The 9,764-nt window shown below is 31.7% G+C and overlaps 1 protein-coding gene across 11 annotated transcripts in view; it reads right to left on the bottom strand.

The window, feature by feature from the left end:
• Positions 1-9,764, bottom strand: part of DLG2 (discs large MAGUK scaffold protein 2) — a 1,894,072-nt gene that overhangs the window by 1,415,072 nt on the left and 469,236 nt on the right. The gene's annotated exons all lie outside the window — the stretch shown is intronic.

Here is a 9,764-nt window from a genome sequence, read left to right as displayed (position 1 = left end):
GTGATGGAAGGAGAACTGCCTCTGGATGGTGAACACACAATGGGATTTATAGATGATGTCTTACAGAATTGTACACGTGAAATCTATGTAATTTTACTAACAATTCTCACCCCAATAAACTTTAATAACATAAAATACTAGCATATTTTAAAAAGTGTCTTTGTGACATGGTCTATTTTATCTTTGAAAATTCTTAATTGTTTACTGTACATACATTCATTTACTGTTCCACAGGTTGACAAATTTATTCTCCTACGAACATTGTCCTATTTGTAGTCATATAATTTAACATGGTATATCTTGCAGTCTAACATTTAATTTTTAATTATGGGTAATAAAAACATTTTTCTTGCAACGAGAGATTAGTGTTATTTAAAAAAAACCTGTCTCTCCTATGGAAAATTGTTGTTTTCAAAAAAAGTAATCTTAAATAAACTACCAACCTTTATTACTTTGGAGCACTCGTAATTATATCACTTAAAACATATGTAAGAGGATGCCTTAAATTCACAGGGTGGAGAGATACTTTGCTTGGTAAAGGAGGAAAAAACATAATTTACAGATTTTGGTAAAACTTAAAATCTTCGATTTCAGTAAACTTTCCCAGATAAGTATATAAAGATCACAGTGCAGAGCCTGGCACTTCAAAAGTACTAAATAGAAATATTTTTCTTCATCAAAATATTTTTCCCCAATTCTGATAAAATACTTTATGGAAATCTGCACCATGAATCTATCTCTTAATTATCTTAAATTCAACACTCTTTTAACACTTTATAGTACTTATAGAAATAATAGGATGGAATATCATGTTTTCTTTGATTCTATAAAATGAACTAGCATTATAAATTGAGAGCAGCACTCAAACAACAGTACAACAAAATAAACTTCAATATTTAAAAAAAACTAGTTTATTACAAATAATTTTTAAAAGTAAAAAAAAAAAAAACTATAGGTAAAGTTGTCATTGTCAAATCTCCATTTGTTCTTACTGCAATTAACTCAGGGTCATGTCATATAATAATCACATAGTCATTGATTTCTATTCTTAATAATAAAAACTCTAGCAGTTAGGACTATACCTTGTGTAAATTTTTTCTTTTGCCCCTATTTTATTGTCGACCTCAGATAGTAAGCTTTACTCAGGACAGCACTCTATCAAAAAATGTGTACTCAACATTTACTTTGTTATTGTAGTTTTGACCTTAATCTCGTATCTTAACAGTGCTTCACTTCTTTTTTCAACCTCACGGAGATAAATATCTAGTACCTTAATCCCTTGATTTTTCTCTCAGTTTCCAGGCCCCTTTTAATCTTTCTCCAGCTTGAACCTAACGGCTATTCATTTGACCTACCGGTGTCAGCAATATCTTTAATGTCCTTTAGTCTTAACCTTTCAGGTGTACTAGCTCAGCAAAGCCCAAACCCCCAGTTCAGTACACCAGTTGGTCTTTCTACCTAGCCATGAAACTGTGGGAGGGGAAAGCACACATTCATACTAACAGTAGCTTCTACATGGTCACAGTTCTCACACTCAGTTGCGTCCTGTACTTTATCAGCTTCCTCTCTCATTTCTCTCAAAACTTTTTTTTTTTTTAATCATTACCATCTTCCCCCTAGTTCTTATTCTTCAGGACGTCCTCATTTTGGCAGGCTAGACAGCCTTCTCTCTCCTTGAGAAAACTCCAGGCCATTAGCTGTGTTCTCCCTGCACATACATACCGCACCCAGACCTGGAAAGCTAACCCACAGCCACAACCATTCTGACCCTATACCCTGCCCTACTCTGTTCAGTTCTCTGCCATTTATATCAGTGGTTGGCTAACTATGCTCCCTGGTCAAATCTGGCTTGCTGACTATTTTTATAAATAAAGTTTCATTGAAAACAGCTATGTCCATTTGTTGACATATTGTCTATGGCTGCTTTTATGCTACAATGGAGAAGTTGGGTAGTAGCCACAGAGATCACAGGGCTTGAAAAACCTAAAATATTTCTTAGCAAATACTTTACAGAAAAAGTTTGCTGCCCTCTGATCTATACTGTGAACATCTTCCTCTGCCTGGATGTTTCTTTAACCTAAAAATATAGTCATCTCTTTTCTAGTCTGAAAATTTCTGTTTGGAGTTTTTGATTTTGTGTTTTGGTTTTCCTTTTGACTCAGACTCTTTACAATTACATACTAATTTCTCTTATCCCCTCATCATACACGTTGTTTAGGAAATATGCCACATTCTCTTTCTTTACTTTGCTTTTTAATTTATCCCTTTTGCCTTGCAATCTGACTTTGCCCCTACTATCTTTTTGAAATCACTCCTATAAAATTAATGATTACCTCCTAACTGTCAAGTTTAAAGAAGAATTCTGATCTTTAACTAATTGACCCATCATTAGACATTCTCCCCTTAAAACTCAGTAATCCCATGTTCTTAACAAAGATGCAAATAGGGATGATCTCTAGAGGTTTCTACCCCTATGCTGGCCACAAACCAGAATTAATTTTTACTGTTAAATTTCCATGCCTCTCAGGTAAAGAATTAATAGTACTATTCAAATGAGATAAAAAGTAATCAAGTAACTGGAACAAAATACTGTGCTAAATGAAAGAAGAATACACAATCTAAATGGCTGTCAATACACAAAATCTACCCTCACCATATAGGATGCAAACAAACGCTTGCCCTTGCAGAATATGTCCATCCCATAACTCGCTCTTCTAATGTTATCACCTTCCACTTACTAATAAAAAACTGATCAAAGGAAGTCCGGGACATTTTGGAGTATGAGATTTTTTTTTTTTCTTTCAGTTATCTCCTGGAATGAAGACTACTACCTAAGGAACAAATTGGCATCCAAATGGATTAGGGATAACATAAATGTATTTGTCAGAGATGTGAAATACTCTTCCTGAAATTTAAATGATTAATCAAAATTTTCACTTCTCATAATGATGACTAGCACAGCATATGCACATAGCTATTAAAATGGCCATGAAAACAAACAAGGCGACACAGATATACAAAGTCACTGGTGATACCAACAAACAACTTAATCTCGCTGGAGGAAAACACCCTTTAGTTCTATCATGGTAAGAACAGATTGAGTAACTGTCTCTCTCTGATACATGTTTTGATTTTTAAAACAGAACAAAATCAGATAGAAAATTGGTGGAAAGACACATACCCCAACTTTTACTCTGTATCGGTATCAGAGACATGTAGAATCTATATCTCTAAGTATTAGCCAGGCAGCCACAAATCTGATGGGAAATTCTTTCCGGTTTTACCAGAGATCCCCTTCTGCTTATACAACTTTATCCCACAAAATCATAATTTTATTGGGACACTTTAACACACATAGTCACGCTCGAATGATCCAAGTAAGTGACCTTAAGATATAAAAAATTATAATAATACAATTAAAGTAGGTTTGATAAATGCAAATAAAAAAATTTATCCCACAGAAACATGCCTTTTTGGCATATTCACGAACTATACAAAATTTTATCACTTATATGTCACAAAAATGTTTATTTTAAAGTACAAAACTCATAAAGACAAATTCTCCAACTATGATGGTTTAAAAGTAGAAATTAGTAACTAGTGCATAGGAATAAAACTGAACAAATCCTAGACTTTTAAAAATTAGAAAAAAAAGTCTTTTTAAAAACATTATAAAAATTATGGTATATAAGGAAACAAAAGTATTATTCCAGGTCATTTAGAAAATAATAAAAATGGGAATATGATATGACATTTATGGGATTATTTTAAATATATTCAGAGAGAAATTAATACGGTTAAAGGACAACTACTTTTGAAAAGAATGACAATAAGTTGTCTTCATGTCAAGATATTAGAAAAATTCAATCAGAATAAAAATAAAATGGAAAGAAGAAAACAATAAGAAAATGGGAAAGTAATAAATTAGGCCATAGAAAACAGATAAAGAAATAAAGCACTTGGTTCTTAGAATAGGCAATACAATTGATACATTTATGACAAATTTCATCAAGAAGAAAAGCGAGATCATGTGTTTTGATGCTTGCTAAGAAAAATAACAACTAATACAAAAAGATTGAAAACTACAAGAGAATTGTGCATGGTACTCTACATTTCCTGTAAATATAACTAACAACTATAAACATAAAGGGACTAGTTATTCAGAAGAGTCAAGACTTGTGTTTCACTGCAAACTATATTGTGTGCTAGTTGCATGACCTTAAACAAATTCCCTAACTGCTGTAAGCCACAGTTTCTTCATCTGTAAAATGGGAATTTAAAATCTCAATAATAAACACTCTCTATAGGAGTGTTTTGAGATGTTCTGCTTATGTCATTGTCATCACTGTTGTCATCACCGTCTCCTCATTGTTAATACTCACTACCTTTGATGAATAATTGACGTGAAACTAAACAAGTTAAAAATTTTAAAGTGCTTTTCTAATCAATACTTTAATGCCTCTGTAACAAGGCCCAATACAGACTGTTTACTTTATTATCTAATTCTCTTCTGAACTGCAGGTATTAACAACATTCATTACAACTGAGAACACAAACTTTAATGACATATTCTCTAGGGGAAAAAAATCTTGCCTGATTTACAAGATTTGGAAAGATTGATCATATTTAATAATTGATGTGGTGCTTTTAGAGTTATACAATTATCATTTAACAAATACGTAGATATCAAATTTAAGAGCAATCTAAGAAGCTGAGCTAAACAAAGCTCATATAAAAAAAAGTCAGGAATATTTTATCTCACTTTTATCAGTAAACATGAAGCTCTAATATAAACCTGTAAGAGTCTGAAAATAAGAAGAATGTTGTATTTTCAAGTCCATACTTCTTAGAATGAGATAAAAAGAAATCCAGTAAAATTGGATCTTCATATTTTTTATGCATATCCCTACACTTTTCCTTGGAGTTTTAATGTTGGTTACTGTCAGAGAGAAATTAAATGAAAAACTCAGCAGCAAAATTAAATTCTAATCACTGACATTCTCTTATTTTAGGCCAATTAGTTTAAAACTTGCGTAATAGAGTCTATTAGGGCAAAAACTGCTGAAAAAATGCCAAAAATAAAGCAAAGAAACGGTAACTTTGTCTACCTATCTTCTTGGATTAAGCAATTTAAAAATTATATTAAGTTTGCTAACACAAGAAATAGAGTACAAAAAAATACGGAGGTAAAATAAATACACTAACAACAGCCTTCTATCCTCAAGGAACACACTGTAGGAGAGTTCAGAGGAAGAAAGCAAAAGTAAACAATTACAAAACTGTGAGATAAGAGTATATTCTATCTGTATACCTTTTGTATACGTATGATAGAGATATACTGATAATACTAGTAATTTATTGAGCAATAACATAGGTTGCTTAGTGCTTTATCTATATTATTTCATATCTTCACTAAACCCTTGCTTGTTAAAAATTATTATGCCCATTTGACAAACACAGAACTGAAATTTATAGAGTTTAAGTTAGTAAACTGATGAAGGCATGATTAATGTACATGTATGTGATCCTAAAGCTCATATTCTTTCTTGGCTACAGCACACAGTTTTTGTTAAAGTGAGATATCTGAGATATTATCTTGAAGTGAAGATAGATAGATAGATAGATAGATAGATAGATAGATAGATAGATAGATAGATAGATACACACACACTGGGGATGCCAAAAAATATATACACATGACTTGTATTCATTTTTTGTTATCAGTATATATTTTAATAGCTTTTTCCTTGCATCAAATGTGTATGCATTTTCTTGGCACCCTCTGGTCTAAGATTTTGGATCTTTCCATGTCATGGCTCTTTCATCTGAGAGTTGGCAATAATTAAGCTGGCCCTATTACTGGAAGATCAAATATGATAATTTATGAGGAATTTATGGAAAAGCAGACAAAGTTAAGCCATTTAGAAAATGAGATACAAGATTACAGAAATGAGGCTCTTCCTCAGCATTAGAATCTAGGCCAAGCAACCACAGACCCAGGAGCTAGCACAGGATAGGAAATACATCGGAAACAATTTTATATATTTAAAATGGTTTGGAAGGTCTGGCCTTCGCTAAGTAACCTCAAGGTAAATGGCCCCAGGGGAACTGTTTCCCTCTGCAACAGATTCCTGAAGCCCAAAGGAAATGAATCATTGTCTTAAATCCTCATTGCATTTTGTCTATACAGTCATCATCTGCCTTTAAACATGCAGAAAGAATAGTGCCACTTGTAGTAGAATTAAAATTATCTGAGAATTGTGTAAGCATTCTTTTATTTTGGTTTCTATCCATACATCGGCTTAAGTTCCTTGAACCTACTCTTCCTGGACTTCGGTCTTTCTGCAAATATTTCATTCTAAGTTTTATTTTTGGCTGCCATAACACATTTTCATAAATTCAGGTCTCTCAAAATGTCTTCACAGGGATCTGGATTTATTCTTTCTATGGGGCAAGGGCATTCTTTCAAAGCAAATTATATACCAGAGGCCAGAGAAATAAGAAAAATTAGACAGTGAAATGCTCCACTAATTGAAAATACAATCCTCATTCACCTCCAATCATTTATTATTTTGAAGATCACCACAGTACTCACACATATGCAACATTCAATGTTACTCTTTCCTAGACAGATTAAGTCCATATTTAATTGTAAATGAGTGACTGACTACTGAGAAGCATTTAAAATTAAATACATTCTGTAATTGCAGACAGCTTTTCCATTGTGTATAGCAAACACACATCCACCATATGATGACAATGCCATTATCTTTTGTACGTTTGAGTATACAGGAGTATGAGCAAATTCATTTAACATGGGGGAAAATAAACAAATGTCTTCCTACTGATGCTTCAATTCTGAACACACCATTCTGTTGACATCTGGCCTCAGGCCCTGACCACAACTATGACCATAGAGAAATATTGTTGGACTTCAGCTTTCCTCAGTGAAATATTAGACTCACAAAAGCCTAGTGCATCTTCATATATTAATAGATGTTAATGGTTGTAATTTAGACCAAATGACTCTGATACAAAATAATAACAATTTAAGAATCTTAGTTCCTCCAAATGAAGAAAACTATAAAATTTTATTGAAGGACACAAAATATGTAGAGGTAACTTGTTTCCCCGAAATAAGACCTAACTGGACAATCAGCTCTACTGCATCTTTTGGAGCAAAAATTAACATAAGCCCCAGTCTTATTTTACTATAACATAAGACCGGGAAACAAGGTATATCATGTTCTTACATGAGATTAGTTAATATAATTGAAATGTCCATCATTCCCAATTTAATATATAAAGTTAATGTAATTCTAATTAGAATTGTAAAACTGTTGAACAAAATCACTCTAAAATTCACTAAAAGAATAACTCTATGATAATTACAGAGGAATTCAGTAAAAGTAGACAAACAAGAGAGTTTTGTCCATTCAGATATTAAATCTTACTCAAAAACTACATTAATTAAACTAATATGGAATAAGAATATATCCATGGAACAAACTTTAGAAATAGTTCCAAATATACATTGAAATGAATTTTATGATAAATCTGACATTCCATTCTAGAGGGGAAAACATGAATAATTCAATGAATGTTTTAGAGACAAATGGCTATCTATTTGCTGTTACATAAAATTAGATTCACACTTTACACTATTCAAAAATAAATTTTAGGTGGCTTAGTAGTCTAGTGTAAATAATAACATAATAAAGATCTGGAAATAAATACCTGAAGATTTTTTTTAAACTTGTTGGCACAGAAGACCCTCATAAACATAACTTTAATACGAGAAGCAAAAAGGAAAACTAAAATTTACATATTTGATACATAAAAGTTTCATTTTTCTGAGCTATAAATAAAAGGCAGGGAAAAAATGAAACTATAAATAACAAACAGGAAGAAAATATTTATCAAATTTATAGTAGCCAAAGGAATCTAAAATAGGAAGAGTTCTGCTATTATTAAGAAAAGCACAAATTAGAAAAGAACAATTTAGAAAAAATAGAGAAAGGATATGAACAGATATTTGGAAGTAAACAGAATGCAAATCCCAACTTGCTTATAATCATAAGCAAGATTAATTAAAATACTATTTTTCACACTTAACAAAAAGTGTAAAAGCATTAATACTATCTAGCATTCTGAGAAATGTATAGAAATGAAAAATTTCATAGAGTTTGGTAGGGATATATATTGTTAAGTCTTATTGAAGGCCAGTGTGATCACATTTTTTAATATTTAAAATAAGCACACTCTGACCTCGCAATTTCACTCTTAGGAATCTACTTTATGAAATATTTGTTTATGAGCACAGAGCTGCTGTAATGCTAAGAATGTTCAATGCAATGTTATTTCTAATAGCAAAGCAATATAAATAATATAAATGCTCATTAATAGAGAAATGGTTGAGTAAATTGCAGTTTGTCCATATCATAAAATAATAGATAGCTGCTACTAAAAGAAAGCAGTAGAATTATTGACTAAGAAAGAAACTTAGATCATAAATACATGAAGAAAAAGTTATAGAATAGTATATCTAGTGTGATCTTATGTTATTTTTCTGCTAAGAGTATATTTAGTAAAGAACTAGAATACAAAACTATATGGAATTTGAATATACATTGATATATGCCTATATCAGAAAGAATTTTGTTAATAGATTCACACTAGTAATGTCAGAATGTTGAGTTATTTGTCATATATTTATTTTTCTTTACTCTTTATCTAGAAGCAGTAGACTATAATGTAATACGAAGGTACTAATATTTACTTTTTTAACCTAATAGGGGCAGCAAATATATTAGTATTTGCTAACAGGTTTCAAATTTTTTGGGGGGTGGGGGACAGTATGTGAAAATACAAAGCAATTAATTGCAATTAGTCCCAACTTGTTAGAGAAATAAACATTTACTGGGAAAAGAAGCTTGTATAACCGGAATTCACCATTTGCCACTAATTTTTTAAGAAATCCAAGACAATTTTCGGGTAACTCCACATTGAGGAAATGCCCTCTGAAGTGCCATGGCTAAAGCCAGAACCCTTATAATATCTGTCAAAGTGACAACAATTTGAAAATGTATGAATTAGTTCCCATTAAGTATTGCAGGTAAATGGTGCAGGGCTTACCATGTGTCCACATTTTTTTTCTGGCAATTACGTGGTAAAACATAGGAGAGCTCTACATCCCCGCCCCCAATACATTTTTTTTTTTTTTTTTTTGTCTAAATAGTAAAATAAAAGTTGTCTATTAAAATTGTTAAAGACAGTCCAAAACAAAATATAACTGTTTAAATATGAGATTCAGGAGACTGAGTGCCAGAAAGTATCAGAAAAGAAAGGTTACCAACATTTATTGGGTTCTTCCAATGTGTGAGGCACTGTGCTCTTGACGTATATTTATCTTCTCACTTGATCGTTTTCAAAGATGCACTCATTGGTGGCTCAGAGAGATTAAAAGTTTTCTTGTTTGTTTCATTGTTTGCATAGGTTCACTAAGTCTATAAATGGAGTATATGGGATATTTTTGTTGGCTTTGATTTTATATTTCTATTAACTACTGATTCTTTTATCCAGCATACTCAGTGGTCTCTTAGTGTATTACTTTGCTTTTCTGAGAACTAGTATTCTATGGCGTTACTTATGAATAATGCTAAATTTCCTATTATTTTTACTAAAAAGTTATACTGCTTATACCATTACTAGGTATTACTGCATTACTTAGAATTGTCAAAGCAATGCTGACTTATTGTAAAGAT

The sequence above is a fragment of the Rhinolophus sinicus genome, chromosome 14, assembly GCF_057876585.1.
Source record: "Rhinolophus sinicus isolate RSI-liver-muscle chromosome 14, RSI-T2T, whole genome shotgun sequence".
Classification (NCBI taxonomy): Eukaryota; Metazoa; Chordata; class Mammalia; order Chiroptera; family Rhinolophidae; genus Rhinolophus; species Rhinolophus sinicus.
This window is presented reverse-complemented; position numbering and strand designations above follow the sequence as displayed.